Consider the following 23,713-nt stretch of genomic DNA (forward strand, 5'->3'; position numbering starts at 1 on the left):
TTAGGCTTGGTTAACATCAGAGTTAGGAGCCTTGTTAGCTGATTCTGTTATCATGACACCCTGCATGTCAGTTTTTTTTCTCCACTATAATCATGTGTAGTGCAGGTGACACTGATGATAATGATAATTTCCACTCCCATTCCATGGTCCCGTTGGCCCTTAATCCTACTTGTTCAGGTAGCAGGCTTGGTGCGTGGGTGGAGCTTCAGAAGCACACTGACATCTCTGCTGCTGCTTCTTTGCTGGGTCTGGCTGCGAGCATTCCTGGGGAAGCAGCATCGGTGACGTCACTGTGCTTCAAAAGTTCCACCCACACACCAAATTTGCTGCTTAAAGAAGGAGGAAAACTTCCAACGGGACTAAGGACAGGAAAGTAAAGTTATCATTAGTGTCACCTGCACTACACAGCTGTGCCAACAGATTAGTGTGGGTGAAACTGATGATAGCTTCCCTTTAAGTTTACACAATGTATTAGTTAGCTTAATTTTATGTCAAAAATGTACACAAAGAAGTGATGCATTTTTGGCACTTATAAATGATCTCCCTATTATACCAAAGCCACACCCACTTTCTGATACGCCCAAACACCTCAACAAGCAATGTGCAGAAATTACTTAAAAATGTCTGCATTGCTGCAGAGGTTGAAGGGGTGGGAAGTCCGCCTGACAGTGCTCAGACCACTCCACACACTGCATCAAATTGGTCTGCATGACTGTCATCCCAGAAGGAAGCCTCTTCTAAATATGAAGCACAAGAAAGCCTGCAAACAGTTTGCTGAAGACAAACAGACTAAGGACATGGATTGTTGGAACCAGGTCCTGTGGTCCAATGAGACTAAGATAAACTTATTTGGTTCAAATGGTTTCAACCAGGTGAGGAGTGCAAAGACAAGTGTGTCTTGCCTACAGCCAAGCATGGTGATGGAAGTGTCATGGTCTGGGGGTGCATGAGTGCTGCTGGCACTGAGAAGCTATAGTTCATTGAGAGGACTGTGAATGCCAATATATACTGTGACATACTGAAGAAGAACATGATCCCCTCCTTTCAGAGACTGGGCCGTAGGGCAGTATCCACCAGCTCTGTTATATTGTCATGGAGGAGTGGAAGAGGACTCCAGTGGAAGCTTGTGAAGCTCTGGTGAACTCCATGTCCAAGAAGTGGTGGAAAATAATGGTGGCCACACAAAATAGTGACGCCTTGGACCCAATTTGGACATTTCCACTTAGAGATGTGCTCACTTTTGCTGTCAAGGCTTATACATGAATGGCTGTGTGTTGAGTTATTTTGAGGGGGGCTGTGTCACATGAAGAGATACAATAAAATATTTACAAAAATGTGATGGGTGGACTCACTTATGGGTGATATTGTTTGTGTAGAGTGAATAAAGGTTTAAACTTTGCAATGAATAGAACCGATTTATTGCTGGAGGAGAATATTTAAGATTCCCTAGTTCTTTTACCAGCAATACAAATATGTTAGGTTCAATGATTGAGATATTCTAATATTTTTTTTACTTTAAATATTTGTATTTTTTTAAACACACATTTGTATTTATGAGATGGATCGAAGCTTATAATTCTGATTATACATACAAATTTCCATGACACATCAAAGGATAGCAAGTTTAGGCAAGTTTGCCTGTTTAAAATGATTTCCCTCATGGTTTAGCTGTAAAAGAACAAAATATTTATCAGCTTAAATAGATATAGAAACTGCCTACCTATTGTGATTAATTGGCACAGTGCAGTGCCCACTGCCCAGTTCCCAACAGCTGGCCACACTGGCTCATGGCAGCATCTCAACAGTCTTTGAGATAATGACTTTGGCATCTGCCTATGAGTGCCTGCTACTGCCCACAGAATTTACAACTCACAAGTGGGAGACGGAGGCTCCAACAGAACTTTTTTTTTATGCAAGGTCTTTGAAATTTATTAATGTAATGCAAACACAAGCCTTCCAACCCATTAAATTGTTGATGTTATGCGAATCCACTCTGGAATTGCAGATCCTCATTAACATTATTTGCATGTTAATCTGCATCTTTTTAATTAGTGATATTATTTATGCACATAATTTTTGACTACCGGTGCCAAGGCTGAAACGCATTAATTAATCTACTGAGATGCCAAACTGTTTATTTTCTCCCATACTTTTATTTGTTTACATGGTGTTTTGGATTCAGGGAAAATAAAAAAGAGCCCGAAGAATAAAAGCAGAAAGACAAGATTAACTAAAAGCTCTTTTTGTTTTCATAATTTAAATTGTAATATTAGCCAAATGTTGTGATTCTTCCCTCAGAGATCGGTTATTCAGTTACATTACCTTGATGTATTATTAAAATTTATAATGGACTCTAGAGGCTTCTTTTAGTTCTCTCCTTCATTTACAGAATATACTCAATGTTATTTTAATCTTCCTACAACGCTCCCATGCATAGGCAATGAGCAGTCCTCCCTAGTGAATCTCCAGGGCTGCTCCACATCTCACAACTGATAAACATTTAAATAAGCCTTTATATAAAAGAAGAGAATGTTAAAATTATTAACCCCATAAAGCTGGTTAAAATTTTTGTTGACTTTTTGTCTACATCTCAGAAGCTGCATGAACAAGGGAGAAATATGGTACTACATTTTTTTTATTTTTATATCTAGGTTAAGTTCCTAAAACAGATATGTAGAACACATTTCTGTTGAAATTCATATCCATTAATTATCTATTTATCTATGCAAAGAAATTACACATTTTTCATTAAGAGGTGTTATTATGGATGAGTTAATGCTTTCTGTTCTATTTTATCATTGTGTATTTACAAGAAATAATATATATATCATGGCCCAGATTTATCAATCATGGCCCAGATTTATCAATCTGTTTGAGCAAAAAGATTAATGATTTGCCTATAGTAACCAATCACAGCTCAGCTTATATATCTTAATAAGCGGTCAGATACCAAGAATTGGCCAAGCAGGCAGGAATGTTACTTTTACATTGGATGTGAGGTGAGGAAGGAAATAATAATATTACTCATAATCAGTAGAACATATGTAAAGTAATGAATGGATAATGCTAGATAACAGTAATGTAGATTGGCAAGATAACATGTTTTGATAGTAATGCATGTTCTAAAATAACCTAAAAAAACACTTTTACATATGTTTTCCAAATGTGCTGGGTAATAAGGCAAACTTTAAAATAAAACAATGTAGAAATAATTTTTTCCACATTTACAGTATATCTTTTTTGCACAAAAATCTTTTTAACCCCTAAACAACCGTATTCATTTAAATTTTTGTTTTTTGTTTTTTATTCTCCCTCAAATCCCAAAAGCCATTATTTCTTTATTGACTATGACACATATTTTTTTTTTTTGTTGGACTTGTTGTACTTTTTAACCTCTTAAGGACCAGAGCGTTTTTTGAACATCTGACCACTGTCACTTTAAACATTAATAACTCTGGAATGCTTTTAGTTATCATTCTGATTCCGAGATAGTTTTTTTTTGTGACATATTCTACTTTAACATGGTGGAAAATTTTTGTGGTAACTTGCATCCTTTCTTGGTGAAAAATCCCAAAATTTGATGAAAAAATTGAAAATTTAGCATTTTTCTAACTTTGAAGCTCTCTGCTTGTAAGGAAAATGGATATTCCAAATAAATTGTTTTATTCACATATACAATATGTCTACTTTATGTTTGCATCATAAAATTGACAAGTTTTTACTTTTGGAAGACATCAGAGGGCTTCAAAGTTCAGCAGCAATTTTCAAATTTTTCACAAAATTTTCAAACTCACTATTTTTCAGGGACCAGTTCAGGTTTGAAGTGGATTTGAAGGGTCTTCATATTAGAAATACCCCATAAAAGACCCCATTATAAAAACTGCACCCCCCCCAAAGTATTCAAAATGACATTCAGTCACCGTTTTAACCCTTTAGGTGTTTCACAGGAATAGCAGCAAAGTGAAGGAGAAAATTCACAATCTTCATTTTTTACATTTGCATGTTCTTGTAGACCCAATTTTTGAATTTTTAAAATAAAAGGAGAGAATTTATACTTGTATGCGTAACCCAATTTCTCTCGAGTAAGCACATACCTCATATGTCTATGTAAAGTGTTCGGCGGGTGCAGTAGAGGGCTCAGAAGCAAAGGAGCGACAAGGGGATTTTGGAGAGTACGTTTTTCTGAAATGGTTTCATGTTGCATTTAGGAAGCCCATATGGTGCCAGAACAGCAAAAAAAAACAAAAAACAAAAAAAAAAAACACATGGCATACCATTTTGGAAACTAGACCCCTTGAGGAACATAACAAGGAATTAAGTGAGACTTAATACCCCACAGGTGTTTCATGACTTTTGCATATGTAATTAAAAAAAATTTCACTAAAATGTGTGTTTCCCCTCAAATTTCACATTTTTGCAAGGGTTAATAGCAGAAAATACCCCCCAAAATTTGTAACCCCATCTCTTCTGAGTATGGAGGTACCCCATAAGTTGTCCTGAAGTGCACTACGGGCGAACTACAATGCTCAGAAGAGAAGGAGTCATATTTGACTTTTTGAGAGCAAATTTTGGTTGGGGGGGGGGCATGTCGCATTTAGGAAGCCCCAATGGTGCCAGAACAGCAAAAAAAAAAAAAAACACCTGGCATACCATTTTGGAAACTAGACCCCTTGAGGAACGTAACAAGGAATAAAGTGAGCCTTAATACCCCACAGCGGTTTCACAACTTTTGCATATGTAAAAAAAAAAAAAAAAACATTTTTCACAAAAGTGTGTGTTTCCCCCCAAATTTCACTTTTTTGCAAGGGTTAATAACAGAAAATACCCCCCAAAATTTGTAACCCCATTTCTTCTGAGTATGGAAATACCCCATGTGTGGACGTCAAGTACCCTGCGGTCGAACTACAATGCTCAGAAGAGGAGGAGCACCATTGAGCTTTTGAACAGTGAATTTGTTTGGAATGGTAGTCAGGGGCCATGTGCGTTTACAAAGCCCCCCTCGGTGCCAGAACAGTGGACCCCCCACATGTGACCCCATTTTGGAAACTACACCCCTCACAGAAATTAATAAGGGGTGCAGTAAGTATTTACACCCCACTGTCATTTGACAGATCTTTGGAACAGTGGGCTGAGCAAATGAAAAATTAAATTTTTCATTTTCTCGGACCACTGTTCCAAAAATCTATCAGACACCTGTGGGGCATAAATGCTCACTGCACCCCTTATTACATTACGTGAGGGGTGTCGTTTCCAAAACGGGGTCACATGTTGGGGGTTCCATTGTTCTGACACTATGGGGGCTTTCTAAACACACGTGGCCTTCAATTCCGGACACATTTTCTCTTCAAAATCTCAATGGCGCTCCTTCTTTTCTGAGCATTGTAGTTCGCCTGCCGAGCACTTTACATCCACATTTAGTGTATTTTCTTACTCAGCAGAAATGGGGTTACAAATTTTGGGGGGCTTTTTTTTCCTATTTTCCCTTGTGAAAATAAAAAATTTATGGTAACACCAGCATTTTAGTGAAAAAAAAGATTTTTTTTAATTTTCCAATCCAATTTTAACGAAAATTTGTCAAACACCTGTGGGGTGTTAATGCTCACTATACCCCTTGTTACATTCCGTGAGGGGTGTAGTTTCCAAAATGAGGTCACATGTCGGTATTTATCTTTTTGCGTTTATGTCAGAACCGCTGTAAAATTAGCCCCCCATGTGCAAATCACCAATTTAGGCTTCAAATGTACATAGTGCGCTCTCAATCCTGAGCCTTGTTGTGCGTCCGCAGAGCATTTTACACCCACATATGGGGTATTTCCTTACTCAGGAGAAATTGCGTTCCAAATTTTGGCTGTCTTATTTTCCTTTTACCTCTTGTGAAAATAAAAAGTAAAGGGCAACACTAGCATGTTAGTGTAAAAAAAAAAATTTTTTTACAATTACAATAACAGGCTGGTGTAGACCCCAAATTTTCCTTTTTATAAGGGGTAAAAGGAGAAAAAGTCCCCCAAAATTTGTAGTGTAATTTCTCCCGAGTACGGAGAAACCACATGTGTGGCCCTAAATTTTTTCCTTGAAATAAGACAGGGCTCCAAAGTGAGAGAGTGCCATGCGCATTTGAGGACTAAATTAGGGATTGCATAGGGGTGGACATAGGGGTATTCTGCACCAGTGATTCCCAAACAGGGTGCCTCCAGCTGTTTCTAAACTCTCATCATGACTGGACAGTCAGTGGCTATCCAGAAATGCTGGGAGTTGTTGTTTTGCAACAGCTGGAAGCTCCGTTTTGGAAACACTGCTGTAAAATATGTTTTACATTTTTATTGGGGGGTGACAGTGTAAGGGGGTGTATATGTAGTGTTTTACCCTTCATTATGTGTTAGTGTAGTATAGTGTAGTGTTTTTAGGGTACATTCACACTGGCGGAGGTTTACAGTGAGTTCCCTGCTAGGAGTTTGCGCGAAAAATTTGCCGCAGCTCATACTTGAAGCAGAAAACTTACTGTAAGCCCTGTACATTCACATGGGGGAGGGGGGGGGGGGTTCAAACCTCCAGCTGTTTCAAAACTACAACTCCCAGCATGTACTAACAGACCGTGCATGCTGGGAGTTGTACTTTTGCAACAGCTGGAGGCACACTAGTTGGAAAACCTTCAGTTAGGTTCTGTTATCTAACTCAATATTTTCCAACCAATGTGCCTCCAGCTGTTGAAAAACGACAACTCCCAGCATGTACTGATCAGCGAAGGGCATGCTGGAAGATGTAGTTATGCAACAGCTGGAGGGATCACAACTACAACTCCCAGCATGCTGGGATTTGCAGTTTTGCAACATCTGGAGAGCTACAGTATAGAGACCACTGCAAACTGTGGCCCTCCAGATGCTGCAAAACTACAAATCTCAGCATGCCCAGACAGCAAACAGTTGTGTGGGCATGCTAGGAGTTGTAGTTTTGCAAGATCTGGAGGGCTATAGTTCAGAGACTACCATATATTGGTCTCAAACTCTAGCCCTCCAGCTGTTGCAAAACTACAACTCCCAGCATGCCAAACAGCTGTCTGGGCATGCTGGGAGTTGTAGTTTTGCAACTTCTGGAGTGCTACAGCATAGAGACCACTATATAGTGGTCTTGGACTGCAGCCCTCCAGATGTTGCTAGGCAACTTTCCGGCTTCCGTCGGATCCAAGGAGCTTGCAGCCTCCGGATCGGTAAGTGGATCTTCGCCGTTCGGTCCCGTTCTGCCCCGCCTATTGTGAGTGGGCAGAACGGGGAAAACGAAAGTTAACCCCCCCGCCCCCGATCTTCTATTGGTGGTCGCGTCTAGACCACCAATAGCAGGGATTGGAGGGGTGGCACCCCTGCCACCTCACTCCTATCTCTTCAGGGGTATTGTGGGTGTCTTAGACACCAGCGATCCCCCTTATATTCTGGGTCACCGGGTCACCATAGACCCGTAATGACCTGGAATAGCGCAAATCGCAAGTGTGAATTCACTTGTGATTTGCGCCAATTGACGACATGGGGGGGTATGATGACCCCCCTGAGCATTTGCACGGGGTACCTGCGTGTCGGGGACCGAAATTCCCACGGGCGTACAGGTACGCCCTTGGTTCTTAAGTAGCAGGGAGCAAAGGCGTACCTGTTCGCCCTTGGTCCTTAAGGGGTTAACAGCCACCAATTTAGGGTCAGTGGGACTAGATGGCTTTTTATTATTTTAATTTTTTATTTGAATATGAGGCAATAAAACGTTTTTTTATTTAAAAAAATGGGCAAAGTTATTAGAGCAATTGTGCAAGCAATCTTTACATTGCTTATACAGCTCACTACAATACTTTTGTATTGCTGTGTGTTGTTATATTTGTGTAATATCATAACTACTATTATCTTATAATTGTAGATCTGATCTACTATTATGTCACTGACATAATAGTAGGGGGTTGCCTATTGGAGTTATAATAGAAGTTGCACCTGTCAAATATCTGATTAAATGCCGGGGTCGCAACATCTAAGGGGTCCAATCCAGAAAGCTGCTGGCAAATGTTGCCTTCGTCCTGCCTTTAGGTCTCCACTGCATTGATCAGGTATAAGTGACAAATATGTGGGTGTGGTTTAGACAGAGGGGGCATGGCCTTTCATAGACTGGCAGATTAACCATAATTTACCCGAGAAATTAAAGTAAATTATGGCACAAATCTATGTTTACTCATAGCAAGCACAACGTTGCTTTTCTGGTGCATAGCTAATTAAAAGAAGCCCCACATTTATTAAAAGGTGTATGCCTCTTATTTAATATGGTGCATTATGTTTTAGTGTAGATTGGGTTAACTCCAGTGTTTCTTAGTAACCTCCCACAAGATATATGTTCCTATGCAGCAGGTTTGTTGCAGATATTTATTCAACTGAAATTCTAATCAATTCCATTTATCTGCATGGGGTTGTTTACACAGCATGTTCATGGATTTCCACAGACCTCATCCAGATGTATGGTACAGTATTAGAAAAATTTACATTGTACGGACATTGCCTGTTAGTATCAGTAGAACAGAGAATCAAAACTAGGAAAAAGAGAAATGTTTAATTTAGTTAAATGTAATGCAATGTTTTTTTGGATTATACGAATTGTTTCTCAATTCCATTATTCATTGTTCCATATCACCAGATGAGCCTTTTATATAAAGGCATATATAAAATAGCAAAATAGTTCTAAATAAGCAAAACTCCTGGTTAAAAGTATTAATGTGCAGTCTAGGGTATCCCTGTTGGTATGAGCAACAACTACCCGTAAAAAAGAAAAACAAATAATCTAGTAAAAGTAATTGATACAAAGATCTGTAGCAATAAGATATGGGGTAGCCCCAACTCCAAGAGTTATCTCGTTTCCACAAAATATGGAATGAGATACCGTAGGGAAGGGCTGCATCTCAATGGGGAGGGTGCAGCTGTGCTTGGCGAGAAGATGGCTAGAAGGGTAGAGGAGTGTTTAAACTAGGGACTGGGGTGAAAGTGAACCTACAACATAGAAAGGGAAGATAGTGTAGATAGAGAGGGGAGACTTATTAATAAATCTGGGTGGAGCGGAGGGAGGGGTTAGAATAGTTAATAGGGATAGGCTTCATAGGAAAAAACATACACCATTGAATTGCATGTTGACTAATGCCAGAAGTCTGACCAATAAAACTGATGAACTGGATTTGAAAATTTCAGAGGAGTCACGAATAATAGAGAACCAATGTGGATGAATCAAAATGTTAAGGGGGAATAAATGACAAAAAATAAAACATTTAAACTACTAAAACAGGACAGCAGAGAAGAAGCATTAAAAAGCTATAGAGAAAAAATTATGTAAAAAACTGATAAAAACCGCAAAAATAGAGACCGAAAGGCTCATTGCCAAAGAGAGTAAAACTAACCCCAAAATGTTATTTAACTATATAAATAGCAAAACATGTCTAAAATGAAAGTGTAGGCCCTTTAAAAAATGATGAGGAAGAAATTATAGACAGGGATCAGGATAGAGCAAATATATTAAACAAATTGTTCTCCACTGAATTCACGGAGGAAAATGAAATGCAAGGTAAAAACGGCGAGATAAGGTAAACTCCCCAGTACAGGTCACCTGTCTAGCCCAGGAAGAAGTACAGTGCCGCCTACAAAAATCTAAGTAGACAAATCACCAGGCTCAGATTGCATTCATCCCCGTGTTCTAAAGGAATTAAGTAATGTAATAGACAGACCCCTATTTTTAATATTCAAGGACTCTATAGTGACAGGGAAGGTTCCCCAAGACTGGCGCATAGCAAATGTGGTGCCAATATTTAAAAAGGGGTCAAAAGGTGACCCTGGGAATTATAGACCTGTTTAATTTCCGTTGTATGTAAATTGTTTTTGCTATTTTTGAGTATCTTGATAAAAATAAATGTATGACCCCATATCAGCATGGGTTTATAAGGGATCGGCCTGTCAAACTAACCTGATCAGTTTTATGAGGAGGTGAGCTCCAGTCTGGACCATGGGGAATCGGTGGATATATCTTGATTTTTCCAAAGCATTTGATACAGTGCCACATAAAAGATTGGTGCATAAAATTTGAAGGATTAGGCTGGGGGAGAATATGTGTAAGTGGGTAAGTAACTGGCTCAATGATAGGAAACAGAGGGTGGTTATTAATGGTACTTATTCTGATTGGGTGACTGTTACTAGTGGGGTACCACAGGGGTCAGTCTTGGGTCCTATTCTATTTCATATATTCAATGATGACCTTGTAGAGGGGTTGAATAGTAGAGTAGCAAACTCTGTAAAGTGGTCAACACAATAGAGGACAGTGAACTGTTACAAATGGATCTGGATAGGTTGGAGGTTTGGGCTGGGAAGTGGTAGATGAGGTTCAACACTGATAAATGTAAGGTAATGCACATGGGGAGAAAAAACTCGGGTGGGATTGTATATTAAATGGGAGCACACTTGGGACGACTGACAAGGAAAAGGACTTAGGAGTCATAGTTCACAGTATATTTAGCTGTAGTGACCAGTGTTGGGCAGCTGCTGCCAAGACAAATAAAATTATGGGGTGCATCAATAGGGGCATAGATGCCCACGACAAGGAAATAATTCTACCGCTGTACAAACCACTAGTCCGACTACACATAGAATACTGTGAACAATACTGGGCACCAGTGTACAAGAAAGATATGGTGGAGCTGGAGAGGGTTCAAAGACGGGCAACCAGGGTAATACAGGGAATGGGAGGACTACAGTACCCAGAAATATTATTAGAATTGGGGTTATTTAGTTTAGAAAAAAGAAGGCTTAGGGGCGACCTAATAACTATGTATAAATATATCAGGGGACTGGACAGAGATCTCTCCCATGATCTATTTATACCAAGGACTGTATTCATAACAAGAGGGCATCCTCTACGTCTTTAGGAAAGAAGGTTTCTACACCAGCACAGACAGGGGTTCTTTATTATAAGAGCAGTAAGACTGTGGAATTCTCTCCCGGAGGAGGTGGTCATGGTGAACTCTGTAAAAGAGTTCAAAAGGGGTCTGGATGCATTTTTGGAGAATAATAACATCGCTGGTTATGTATACTAGATTTATAGGGACAGAACGTTAATCCAGGGATTTATTCTGATGCCGTATTTGGAGTCGGGAAGGAATTTTTACCTCTATTATGAAGGTTTTTTGCCTTCCTCTGGATCAACTCAGTAGGGACTCATTAGGGTTATAGGTGGAACTTGGTGGACTCTGGTCTTTTTTCAACTTTATTAACTATGTTACAAGAAGATTGGTGGAGGTTCAGAGAACAGAGGAAAATTGTTAGTCAAATGAAAGGAGCACAGCACACATGCATGGGCAGCATTCCATTTTTGCCTATAAACTTGAGGAATAAGATGGAACCTAAGTTGCGTACCTTTTTAGATCTTACCATGGACATCTTCCTGCTCTAAAAAAGAATGATATTTTTGAATGATTTTTTCACAAAATCACACTGTGTACTGCCAAACAAATGTGACTTTAGAATGATTCCTATGTTTAGACTCTACATAGTTGTCTCTATCATACAGTAATAGGTCTTTATTCAGACTAATGACTCTGTCAAACGCACAGTTTAACACCCATTTCACATAATTGCTCATAAGCATCTACTTGGGAGTTTATCTGCTTCAAGAATAAATGCATTATCTGAGCCATTTCTGAGTAATCTGGCAAATTCCCCATATGGGATATTGTTGATTACATGTTTCAGACAAGCCAAATAGAACAGTGACAGGGTTAACTTTGTTACTAAAAAGGCACATACTGGGTGCCATCTTGTCACATAATCTTCTTTTTAAACAAAATGAAAAACCATCAAAGCTTCATCACCTAGACATTAGATGTGAGGCATGTAACTATTTCTTCAACTAAGGCCATTGAACACATTCAAATGATTAGTCAAATTTCAGTACAGTATACATCATTCACACTACTGGACCTTTAAAGCTTTGAATGCAACGCCATTTGGCTGACAATACTTCTGGAACTGTGAATATTTCTGTGCTTTCGATATACTTCAAGCGGATTCATTAAAGGAGATGTTTCAGCCTTCTCTTTTCAGGGAATTTAAAGGGATAGTCCGCCCCTAGTCATCTTATCCCCTATCCAAATGATAGGGGATAAGATGACTAATCATGGGGTCCGGCAACTTTGGATAGGGGATAGGATGTTTAGAGGCGGAGTACCCCTTCAAGAACTATTTATACCAATATGTTGCAGTGATCAGAAAATGCCTAATAGACAATCTTATTGGATCTTTCCATTTTTGTCAGCCAGAAGGCTACACTGCTACACAACCTTATATTATTAATATGTTATTTTCCATGGGTACTTTTGTACTTATCTGGTACTTATGTACTTGTCTGTGGTGGTTTCCTATTGGCAATCTCCTCTTGCCATGTGTCTCCTAGATACCTCCTGTTTGTCCTTAGTAGTGGATGTTTGTCTTGTCTTCTCTGTGTGTTTGTATCCTTTTGTGTGGGCCTTTCAATATTCTCTGATTTAGCTCTATCCCGGTCTAATATATCTCTAGTGAATTGTCTAGTATTCTCAATTATAGCATTTTTCCTTTTAGGCACCTCCTAATGCAGATTTTTCATTCCTGTGTGTTTCATTTTTACTGGGACTGTGTCTAATGATCTTATTTCTGCTGCCCCTGTTTCAGGCTTATTTTTGTTAAAGGGGTTCTCCACCTCTAGACAAAGTATAGGGAATAAGATGTCTGATCGCAGGGTCCACAGGGACCGTCACGCCCCCTCCCATAGACAGGAATGTTGTGACGTCACGAGTGGCATGAAGTGACGTCACAACCCCTGCAGCGGGAACCCACCTATCCAAACATACCAGGTGCTGCATGGATAGATGATAAGATGTCTTGGGGCGGAGTACCCCTTTAATTGTTTTTGTTAAAAACGATAAACTTTGAATATGGAAAATCTATCTTTGATGGATTTCTGGTTGCATATTGTAAGTTACATGTGACTTTCCCACCATTGACCTTAGGTCCACCCAGCACCAGAATTGGACGCTGAGCCATAGTTTTGACTGGCTCCGTATTTTTAAATGCTGATTGGCCCACAAGCCTTCAAGGGTGGTGCCTGTGGAAACTGATACTCCTCATTGAAGTGCAGAGAAGAGTGGAAGGCTATAGGTATTAAGTTTAAAATATGTCAATTTAGCCTCTTACAATGTATATGAGTATACTACCTATAATGTGCTAGGTGTAAGTTACTTATTTTGAAAATTTATTACAGTGTTTACCAACCAGGGTGCCTCCAGGTGTTGCAAAACTACAACTCTCAGAATGCCTGGACAGACAAAGCCTGCCAAAGTCTGTCCAGGCATGCTGGGAGTTGTAGTTTTGCAACATCTGGAGGCACCCTAATTGGGAAACACTGCTTTAAAATGTATAAGAATAATATGTGTTTTTACTGAATGTGTGCTTTCTTTTTTGCAACTTATTTATATGTATGTTTAGTTTTTGTCCCTTTTTCTATTTCTAGTTATTTGAATGCAAATTAGCATATGGTCACATGATCAGATATGAAGCTTTTTACGGGAGGCGTTCCATAATATAGGTAAAATATAAGTACTTTATACTGCCTGAAAGACAGGAGTCACTTTTATGGGCTTTTAACACTACCCATAGAGAAGCTGGACTTACAGTTTTTGTGCTATGTCTATAGGCCCGATCTCCAGCAGTCTGAGCATCACAAGTATTATCTGTATTAACATGGGGATTGACTGGAGTTTGCCATCTGTAGCAGTGGTACAGAAGTACCTGAAAGAATGCTATGTTAGTTGTGCAGTGTAATAAAATGGAAAAAAATCATGTGCAGAATAGGAAAAATGGGTTAAAAAATTTAAGGTAGATCATATTGACATTTGTGGTCAATCCAATGAGGAGTCACCAGCAGCATCACAAATTTAGGGTAGAGTAGAGCGGACCAGCTCCAGATAACCTAGGAAACACCAAAATTGAGGGTCAACTTGCTCCACACAAAAGCATGTCTGTTTATTTGTTCAAGAGCTGTGTCTCCCTTGTGGAAGAATCTACTTTTTTTCCAGTAGAAGATCTGTGAATTTGCTTAATTGAGTTTTCCAGGAAATCCCACTCGTTAACCCTATCCCTCCCTATGAATTGAAACAACAAAAGCCTGCCTACATACTGACACTGCAGCATATGTTCCTGTGTTGGTCTTCCTTCTTCCGGTGACATCCCACTCTCTCCACTTAGCCAATTACAGAATAAAGGGTAATTGAACCTCACGGGAAGTAGTTAGAAGAACACAGTAGCAAAGACTGTAAGACAGAAGCAGCAGTAGGGGAGTGGGTGATGTAAGGATACATGCTTTTGTTGTTTAAATGCACAGGGAGACATAGGGTTAGCAAGTGGGGTTTCCTGGAAAATTATTTAAGTTATCATTGGGTCCTTTCATTTGACCATCATGGGTAACCCAAAATACTATTATTCCAGACATTGCACAGGGAGTGCCCTGGAGAAAAATAATTAGTATTACTATTAATCAATTGTGCAGACCCAAATTACTGTATCAGCCTAAGGAAGTGTGACAGAGAACTAGTGGAGCCACTAAAACAACTGTATCCACGAGCATTTTACAGTGACCACTATGGACTACTATCTCATTAACATTGCAACCTCCACACTTTATGCCTGGGGTTGCCACATATAGTAGGTGTAACAATAAGTTATTAAAACAGCAAATGACTTAACTTAACAACATAACACCAATTTACAGGAAAAAACTATAATTTACATAATCATGGGCATTCCAGCAGTCAGACTACCTACCATCAAAGAGCTGGCCTATGCTAGTGATATAACATCACTTTCTGTGGTGTTGGCTGGTGTGGGGATAGGGGTGTTTGAGGGACTGCTCAGTATTACTTAAATTGGGTTTTCATCTTCTTCCTATATCTCATTTGTAGTTTGTCAATGTATTTCCCTTACCAAAAGAGAGTTTTGGTTCTGATTTGTGAAGCCAAATAAATGGGTCAAGTTATGTTAGAATATTAATTTAACTTACAGCTATAATAACCCTAAATTTGCCTTTACCTAAATAGTTGTTGTATTAATTAGTTTGGTAATTTTTTGCCATAAAGCAAGAAAGGTGATTTAAGGTTTTGTGTTTTTAAGAGCTGCACATGAAAGCAGGAGTGAATGATCACACTTGCACTTTGTATTTCAGTTTATAACCCTTTTAATTATAGGCAGACTATAAAGTATTCACCCAATGCTCTTAAATATAGCTAAACCTTTTTATTTAATTCCATCTGCCTGTTAGTGTTTGGATAGTATCCAGAAGAGCACTTCAGTAAATTCAATAATGTGTGTGCTATAATTAATATAAGACACAATAAGCCTGCATAGAAAACAATGTTCTTCTGCTAGCTCAGTGTCATGACATCTTGATTTGTTTATCAATATTGTATAAAAAGGCAGATAAAAATAGATAAGACATGTATAAATGCAGCAAGAATGTTCATTAATAAGCAAAAAAGGATGCCAGACAGCGCAATATTACTTGGAAGATTTTTCTTTGTTGTTTTGTAAGAGAAGTAACATATTACTTATTAGCCAAAACAGTAAAAAGACCCATCTAATATTGTGTAAGGCTGGGTTCAGCTGTCCTCCACAGTTTTCTTCCGGCGTGTACCGGCGGGAAACTAAAGCTAGAATTTATACCATTCATTTGAATGGGACAGTCCACAATTATCCAGCATCTCAATTTTGGCGCCGGATGGTTGGACACCCCAGAGGGCACCGGACAGAGGAACGCAAATTTTTGTGTTCCCCTGTCCGCCGTCCAGAAACAATGGACACCGGATGTCATACAACTCATGACAACTTGTCATCATTCATGGCATCAGTTGCGTTGATATCTAGGCCGGAAGCCAGACATATGGGAACTCAGCCAGAGTCTGCTTAATGCCATCAAATTAGCTCTGACCTGAGGCATGAACTCCACAAGACCACTCAGTGTGTCCCGGGGTATCAAGCACGAAGATGTTGCAGTAGGTCCCTCAAATCTTGTAACTTATAAGGTGGGGCCCCATGAATTGGATTTTTTTTTCAACACACCCCACAGACACTATATTGGATTTAGATCTGAGGAATTTTTATTCAAGTTATCACCCGAACAATTTTGAGTGAAAAAAGTCAAGAAGTAAGATTGTGGCCATGAAGTTTTGCATTTGCATTTGATCTGCAACAATGTTTTATTAGAACAAGTCAAAGTGGCATCCACATGAATGCCCGAAGTCCTATGGTCTTCAGCAGAACATTTCTCATAGCATTATAATGGTTGCACAAACACCCAGCAATAGATATGATATAAAAGAAAACATGGTTCATTAATCCAGGTCGCCTGCTTCTTTTGCCTCAATGTCCTGTTCTGGTTCTCCTCTGTTTACCGTAGACATGTTTCAGCAGCTACGATACAATTGATGTTTGTTAGTCTTGACAAGTGATGAGCAAACTTTTTGAAAATTTGGTTCTGCCAGTTTGCCAAACAAAAATATCTGTCTGAATTAGTTTTGTCCCAACTTGTTCTTTATCCATAGCTCCAAAACATGTGTATTTTTAACCCTGTTTAAAAGCACTAGAAGCCCTGTATAATACTATTAGGTCACCTAGGAATGTATCTATGTACTTTGGAGCTGTTTTTAAGGCAAAGTTAATTTCATAGTTTCAGTAACATGTATGGCTATGGTTCATACACCAAAAAAAATATTCACAAAACACATCATCACCATTATTATTAGTCCAAAATTATTATAACACCACATAAAAAGGTAAGATACACTCACACAAAGAAATAACCCATAGGTCCCCAGACAATAGTTGCTTACTGGCATACATATTGCACATATATTTTATGTATTCTGAGCAGATGCTAATAAATATAAATGTAAAGTAACACAGTTGTTATGTCTATGTTGTGGTGACAGATATCAGAGCAGCAAATTACAAAGGAAGCATTGTTACACTGATGCAAACAGGACAAATATCTATGTACAAAGCTTCTTTAAAACAAGAGACTTTTATTTCATATCCACTTAAAAAACATCATGTAGGTGTACATTTAAAAGCAGACCAACGCGTTTTGGCAAAAGGCCTTTCTCAACCTTCATTTGTCCAATTGGACCCTCACCGCGGTGACATTGCCCCTGACTAGGTGCATGGTGCCACGGCTGTAAAGCAATACATGGAAAATGTGCAACAAACAATATAAATATGACAATTGTTAATCAGAATTGATGTGTAAAGCACACCAGCATACATTTCATTCACTTCTCTTCTTCATGGGGAAAAGAATGTATGTTGGTGTGCTCCACATATCAATTCTGATTGACAATTGTCATCTTTATATTGTTTGTTGTACATTTTCCATGTGTTGCTTTGCAGCCGTGGCACCATGCACCTGGTCAGGGGCAATTTCACTGCAGTGAGGGTCCAACTGGACAAATGAGACGCACTTCTGGCCATTGAGACACACCCCTGCATGCTTCACCTCGCTATTCCATCTGTTAACAGCATAACAATGCTATTCAAAATACTAGATGCTTTATTCATAGACCACACACTGTAGAGAAAATAATAATTGATAGACAATGTAGAAAAGGCAAGGACAAAAAATGAAAAAAGTTTAGGTTGAAATATGAAAATAAGAAAACCAGACATTAGTTTAGATTAAACTAGTTAAAATATATTTTCCAATAGAAAATACATATTTCTGCATTTATCTTGAAGTTTGTCATGTCATGAATGTGCACAAAAAATGTGAATTTGGGTCAGAAGGACTGTGACAGCAGTATGACAAATGCACCTAAATGACCTCAGCAAACATAAATAGACATAAAGTAGCAAAACACTGCAAACTTAAATGCAGAATTAACTGGATTAATTTAACAGATGTACAGAAAATGTGATGAAATTGGACATGAACAACAGTAGCATCTATATTAACAACAAAAAAAAGCCTAGGTCAACACAAAAGAGACCAGAATGAGCATACTTCTTTTTTTTTTTACTTGTCAGTGGAGTCCAATGTTACTTATGGCAATTAATAATATGTTTTTTTTATCAAATTATTTATTATATAATATTGTAATTTATTTGTGGACTTTCACATCATCTAGTGATTAGAATTCAGAAGTCACAAATAGTAAATATGTCTATAATCTTATTTTAGCTAAGCCATGCCATGTCACATAGCAAAACTTAAGAGCACAATGTGCCAAAAAATGGGCAAACAAAAAATTCCCAAGTAAATATGGTCATAAAAAAATTGCAAGAACAATGATATTTCCTCCATAATGTATGTACTCATTAAGAAGTCTTATCACCCAAAAGATTAAACATCCTTTGATCTGCCTCCCCTTGTAATTTTTCTTCCTTTTATGGGGCTCTTCCAAATTCGGTTATGTGACAGTAGATCAAAAAGTCATCACAAGACATCTGAATTAGAGAACAAAAAAGGAAAATATAATAAAGCATTCTATACATTATTCTTTAAACTATGGTGAAAAAACCTAAGAATATCTGGAGATCTGGAAAGCCTCTGAAGTCAGAACATGTAATGCAACAAGGCTTAAGACAAGATTCATTGATCCATGGGGAAAAAAAAAAGACAGGTAACACAAATATTTTAGGTACATACAGTATAGATTCATATATGGCTGTCTGTTTCCTCTCTGATTTAACCCCTTAAGGACTTAGGACGTACCTGTACGCCATGAGCCCGCCCCCGGTGTTAAAAACTGGGTCACGCCGTGACCCCGCATCACACCGGGTCGGTCCCGGCTGCTAATCATAGCCGGGACCCTGGGCTAACAGCGTGTGGCACCGATAAAATCGCGATGTTCCGATCAGCTGGGACACAGGTGGAGGTCTCCTTACCTCCTACCTGAGCAATCAAACGTCCGATTGGGGTTTGATTGCTCGAAGCCTGAACTACAGGCTTGAGCAATCGAGCCCCTATCTCGCTGATCAGTGCAGAGCTACGGCTCTGCAGGGATCAGCATAGGAGATTAGTGTGTGCAGTGCACTGCAAAAAAAAAGTGAAAAAAAAGTTAACAAAGGTCATTTAACCCCTTCCCTAATAAAACTTCGAATCACCCCCCTTTTCCCATTAGAAAAAACTGTGTAAATAAAAATAAACATATGTGGTATCGCCGCATGCGTAAATGTCCGAACTATAAAAATATATCATTAATTTAACTGCATGGTCAATGGCGTACGCACAAAAAAATTCCAAAGTCCAAAATAACGTATTTTTGGTCGCTTTTTATATCATGAAAAAATGAATAAAAAACGATCAAAAAGTTCGATCAATACAAAAATTATACTAAAAACGTCAATGAGCCCTCATACCACCCCATACGCAGAAAAATAAAAAAGTTATAGGGGTCAGAAGATGACAATTTTAAACGTATAAATTTCCGTGCATGTAGTTATGATTTTTTCCAGAAGTACGACAAAGGCAAACCTATATAAGTAGGGTATCATTTTAATTGTATGGACCTACACAATAAAGATTAGGTGTCATTTTTACTGAAAAATGTACTGCATAGAGAAGGAAGCCCCCAAAATTTACAAAATGGCATTTTTTATTAAATTTCGTCGCACAATGATTTTTTTTCCGTTTCGCTGTAGATTTTGGGGTACAATGACTGATGTCACTGTAAAGTAGTATTGGTGTTGCAAAAAATAAGCCATCATATGGATTTTTAGGTGCAAAATGGAAAGGGTTATGATTTTTAAAAGGTGAGGAGGAAAAACGAAAGTGCAAAATCCGAAAACCCCTCAGTCCTTAAGGGGTTAAGTCTCACATCACCCCTGGTTACACATCTGGCTTAGGTTTGGTCCTTATGTCTCATGTGCATGTCTCTATTCCATACATTTGTTAGAGCAGACCTACTCAGATTTTTTTTGTCTTTTGGTTCTAAAACTGGCCATACCCATATGTTTTTTTTGGAACACAGCTTACTCTTCAAATTTTTTCTCTAGGCATTTATCAACCAGGGGACCACTGGAAGTTGTAGTTTTGCAACAGATGGAGGCATCCTGGTTGGGAAACACTGTACTAGATAGTCGACCAGTCTTGCAGAAATTTGCGTGTTTGCCAGACACTTATGTCAAGCATATAGCCAGTTTTAGATTTTGGATTAGGCCCCTTTCACACTATAAAATTAATCCGTTTGATGTTCCGTTATGAAATCGGTCATTAAACGCCCGTTCCAAAATACCATACGGCCGTTATTAAATCCCATTATAGTCTATGGGATTTTTACATTATCCGTTTTAACCTTTAACCCCTTAAGGACTCAGGGTTTTTCAGTTTTTGCACTTTCGTTTTTTCCTCCTTACCTTTTAAAAATCATAACCCTTTCAATTTTCTACCTAAAAATCCATATTATGGCTTATTTTTTGCGTCGCCAATTCTACTTTGCAGTGACATTAGTCATTTTACCCAAAAATGCACGCCGAAATGGAAAAAAAAATAATTGTGCGACAAAATCGAAGGAAAAACGCCATTTTGTAACTTTTGGGGGCTTCCGTTTCTACGCAGTGCATATTTCGGTAAAAATTACACCTTATCATTATTCTGTAGGTCCATACGGTTAAAATGATACCCTACTTATATAGGTTTGATTTTGTCGCACTTCTGGAAAAAATCATAACTACATGCAGGAAAATTTATACGTTTAAAAATGTCATTTTCTGACCCCTATAACTTTTTTATTTTTCCACGTACAGGGCGGTATGAGGACTCATTTTTTGCAACGTGATCTGAAGTTTTTATCGGTATGATTTTTGTTTTGATCGGACTTTTTGATCACTTTTTATTCATTTTTTATAAAAAATGGTATAAAAAGTGAATAAATTTGGAATTTTTTTGCGCGTACGCCATTGACCATGCGGTTTAATTAATGATATATTTTTATAGTTTGGACATTTACACATGCGGCGATACCACATATGTTTATTTTTTTTTTTTACACTGTTTTATTTTTTTTATGGGAAAAGGGGGGTGATTCAAACTTTTATTAGGGAAGGGGTTAAATGACCTTTATTAACACTTTTTTTTTTACTTTTTTTTGCAGTGTTATAGGTCCCATAGGGACCTATAACACTGCACACACTGATCTTTTACACAGATCACAGGCGTGCATTAACACGCCTGTGATCAGTGTTATTAGCGCTTGACTGCTCCTGCCTGGATCTCAGGCACAGAGCAGTCATTCGCCGATCGGACACCGAGGAGGCAGGTAAGGGCCCCCCCGGTGTCCTGCAAGCTGTTCGGGACGCCGCGATTTCACCGCGGCGGTCACCGCAGCCGGGTCACTTTCAGTTTCACTTTAGAAGCGGCGGTCAGCTTTGACCGCCGCTTCTAAAGGGTTAATACCGCACATCGCCGCGATCGGCGATGTGTGGTATTAGCCGTGGGTCCCGGCCGTTGATGAGCGCCGGGACCAACGCGATATGATTCGAGATCGCGGCGCGATCCCGCTTCATATCGCGGGAGCCGGCGCAGGACGTAAATATACGTCCTGAGTCGTTAAGGGGTTAATATCCCCTTATTTATAACGGACGTGCACTATTTCTTCTGTTCATTCTCCTATGACAAAATAAAGTCCGTTATTAATAATGGGTTATAACGGGTTCAAACGGATAATGTAAGAATCCCATAGACTAAAATGGGATTTTCTAACGGCCGTACGGGATTTTGGAGCGGCCGTTTAACGGACGATTTTCAGGGTTTTCATAACGGAACATCAAACGGATCTTTAGAAATGATTAATTTTATAGTGTGAAAGGGGCCTTACATCCTCTCTTACTCACCGTGCTTTTTAGAAAGAGTTAAAATAAAAATTGGCCTTTTTATTTATAAACACAGAGGGCCTAGTGTACTATATCCCCCCCCCCTTATATTTATAGTGTATTTTATTTTTCCCTTGCATGTATAAATAGGATTATATCTGTCATGAAAATTTTGTGACCACTTAATAAACTTTTATGTTAGAAGTTAAAAATCACGTCCACTTTAAAGCCATGGCTGTTTTTCAGAAAATGATCTGAAATTACAGGGAAAAACATTAAAGGGGTGCTGCGTTGGAAACATTTTTTTAACCCCTTAAGGACTCAGGGTTTTTCCGTTTTTGCACTTTCGTTTTTTCCTCCTTACCTTTAAAAAATCATAATTCTTTTTATTTTGCACCTAAATATCATAACTACATGCACGGAAATTAATACATTTAAAATTGTCATCTTCCGACCCCTATAACTTTTTAATTTTTCTGTGTACAGGGTTATATGAGGGCTCATTTTTTGTGCCGTGATCTGACGTTTTTAGTGGTAACATTTTTGTATTGATCAGACTTTATGATCGCTTTATATGCTATTTTGGACTTTGGAATTTTTTTGCGCATACCATTGACCGCGTGGTTTAATTAATGATGTATTTTTATAATTCAGACATTTCCGCACGTGGCAATATTACATATGTTTATTTTTCTTTACACAGTTTTTTGTTATGGGAAAAGGGGGGTGATTGAAAATTATATTAGGGAAGGGGTAAAATTATCTTTATTAACTTATTTTTTTCCACTTTTGTTTACAATGGTATAGCCACCATAGGGGCTATAACACTGCACACACTGATTTTTTTACATTCATCATTGTTATCCCATAGGATAACATTGATGAATGATTCTGCCACTTGACTGCTCATGCCTGGATCTCAGGCACTGAGTAGTTATTCAGCGATCGGACACACAGGAGGCAGGTAGGGGCCCTCCTTGTGTGTTCCAGCTGTTTGAGACGCAGCAATTTCGCCACGGTGGTCCCCAACAGCTGACAGAGCTAGCCAGGAGTAGTTTACTTTCACTTTAGATGCGGTAATAAACTTTGAATGCCCCATCTAAAGGGTTAAAAGCGTACGGCAACATGATGAGTGCCACGCGCTGATTAACATGATTTGCCACGGGTCCCGGCCCGACCCGCTATGACGTGGGTCCGCATTATAGAAAGGGAGCAAACTCAGCGCGTATAGGTACGCCCTTAGTCCTTAAGTGGTTAAATCAACTGGTGTCATAAAGTTGAACATATTTTTAAATTACCTCTATTTAAAAATCTTAATCCTTCCATTACTTATCAGCTGCTGTATGCTCCAGAGGAGGAGAGGTTTGATATGGGGATTTGCTCTTGCTCTGGACAGTTCCTGACAGGGACAGAGGTGTCAACAGAGAGCACTGTGTTAAGAAAGAAAAAAAATGTAAAAAGAAAATAACTTCCTCTATAGTGTACAGCAGCTAATAAGTACTGGAAGGATTAAAACTTTTAGATACAAGTAATTTACACATCTGGCACCAGTTGATTTTTTTTAAATTGTTTTCCATTGCAGTACCCCTTTAATAAATAAAATAAAATGCATTTTCTCATACTTTTTTCATCAACATTTACACTGAACTCTAAGGCAGGGTTCACATATGTTTGGGATCAGGCATAGGTGAACCCAGCCTAGATCTCGACGCAACTGATGCCATAACTGATGACAACATGCATCAGTTGTCATCAGCTGTATGGCATCCAGCGTCTATTGTTTCTGGATGCCAGACAGGAAAACGGAGCAAACTGAGTTCCTTTGTCCAGTG

Source organism: Hyla sarda, chromosome 5 (genome assembly GCF_029499605.1).
Source record: "Hyla sarda isolate aHylSar1 chromosome 5, aHylSar1.hap1, whole genome shotgun sequence".
NCBI lineage: Eukaryota > Metazoa > Chordata > Amphibia > Anura > Hylidae > Hyla > Hyla sarda.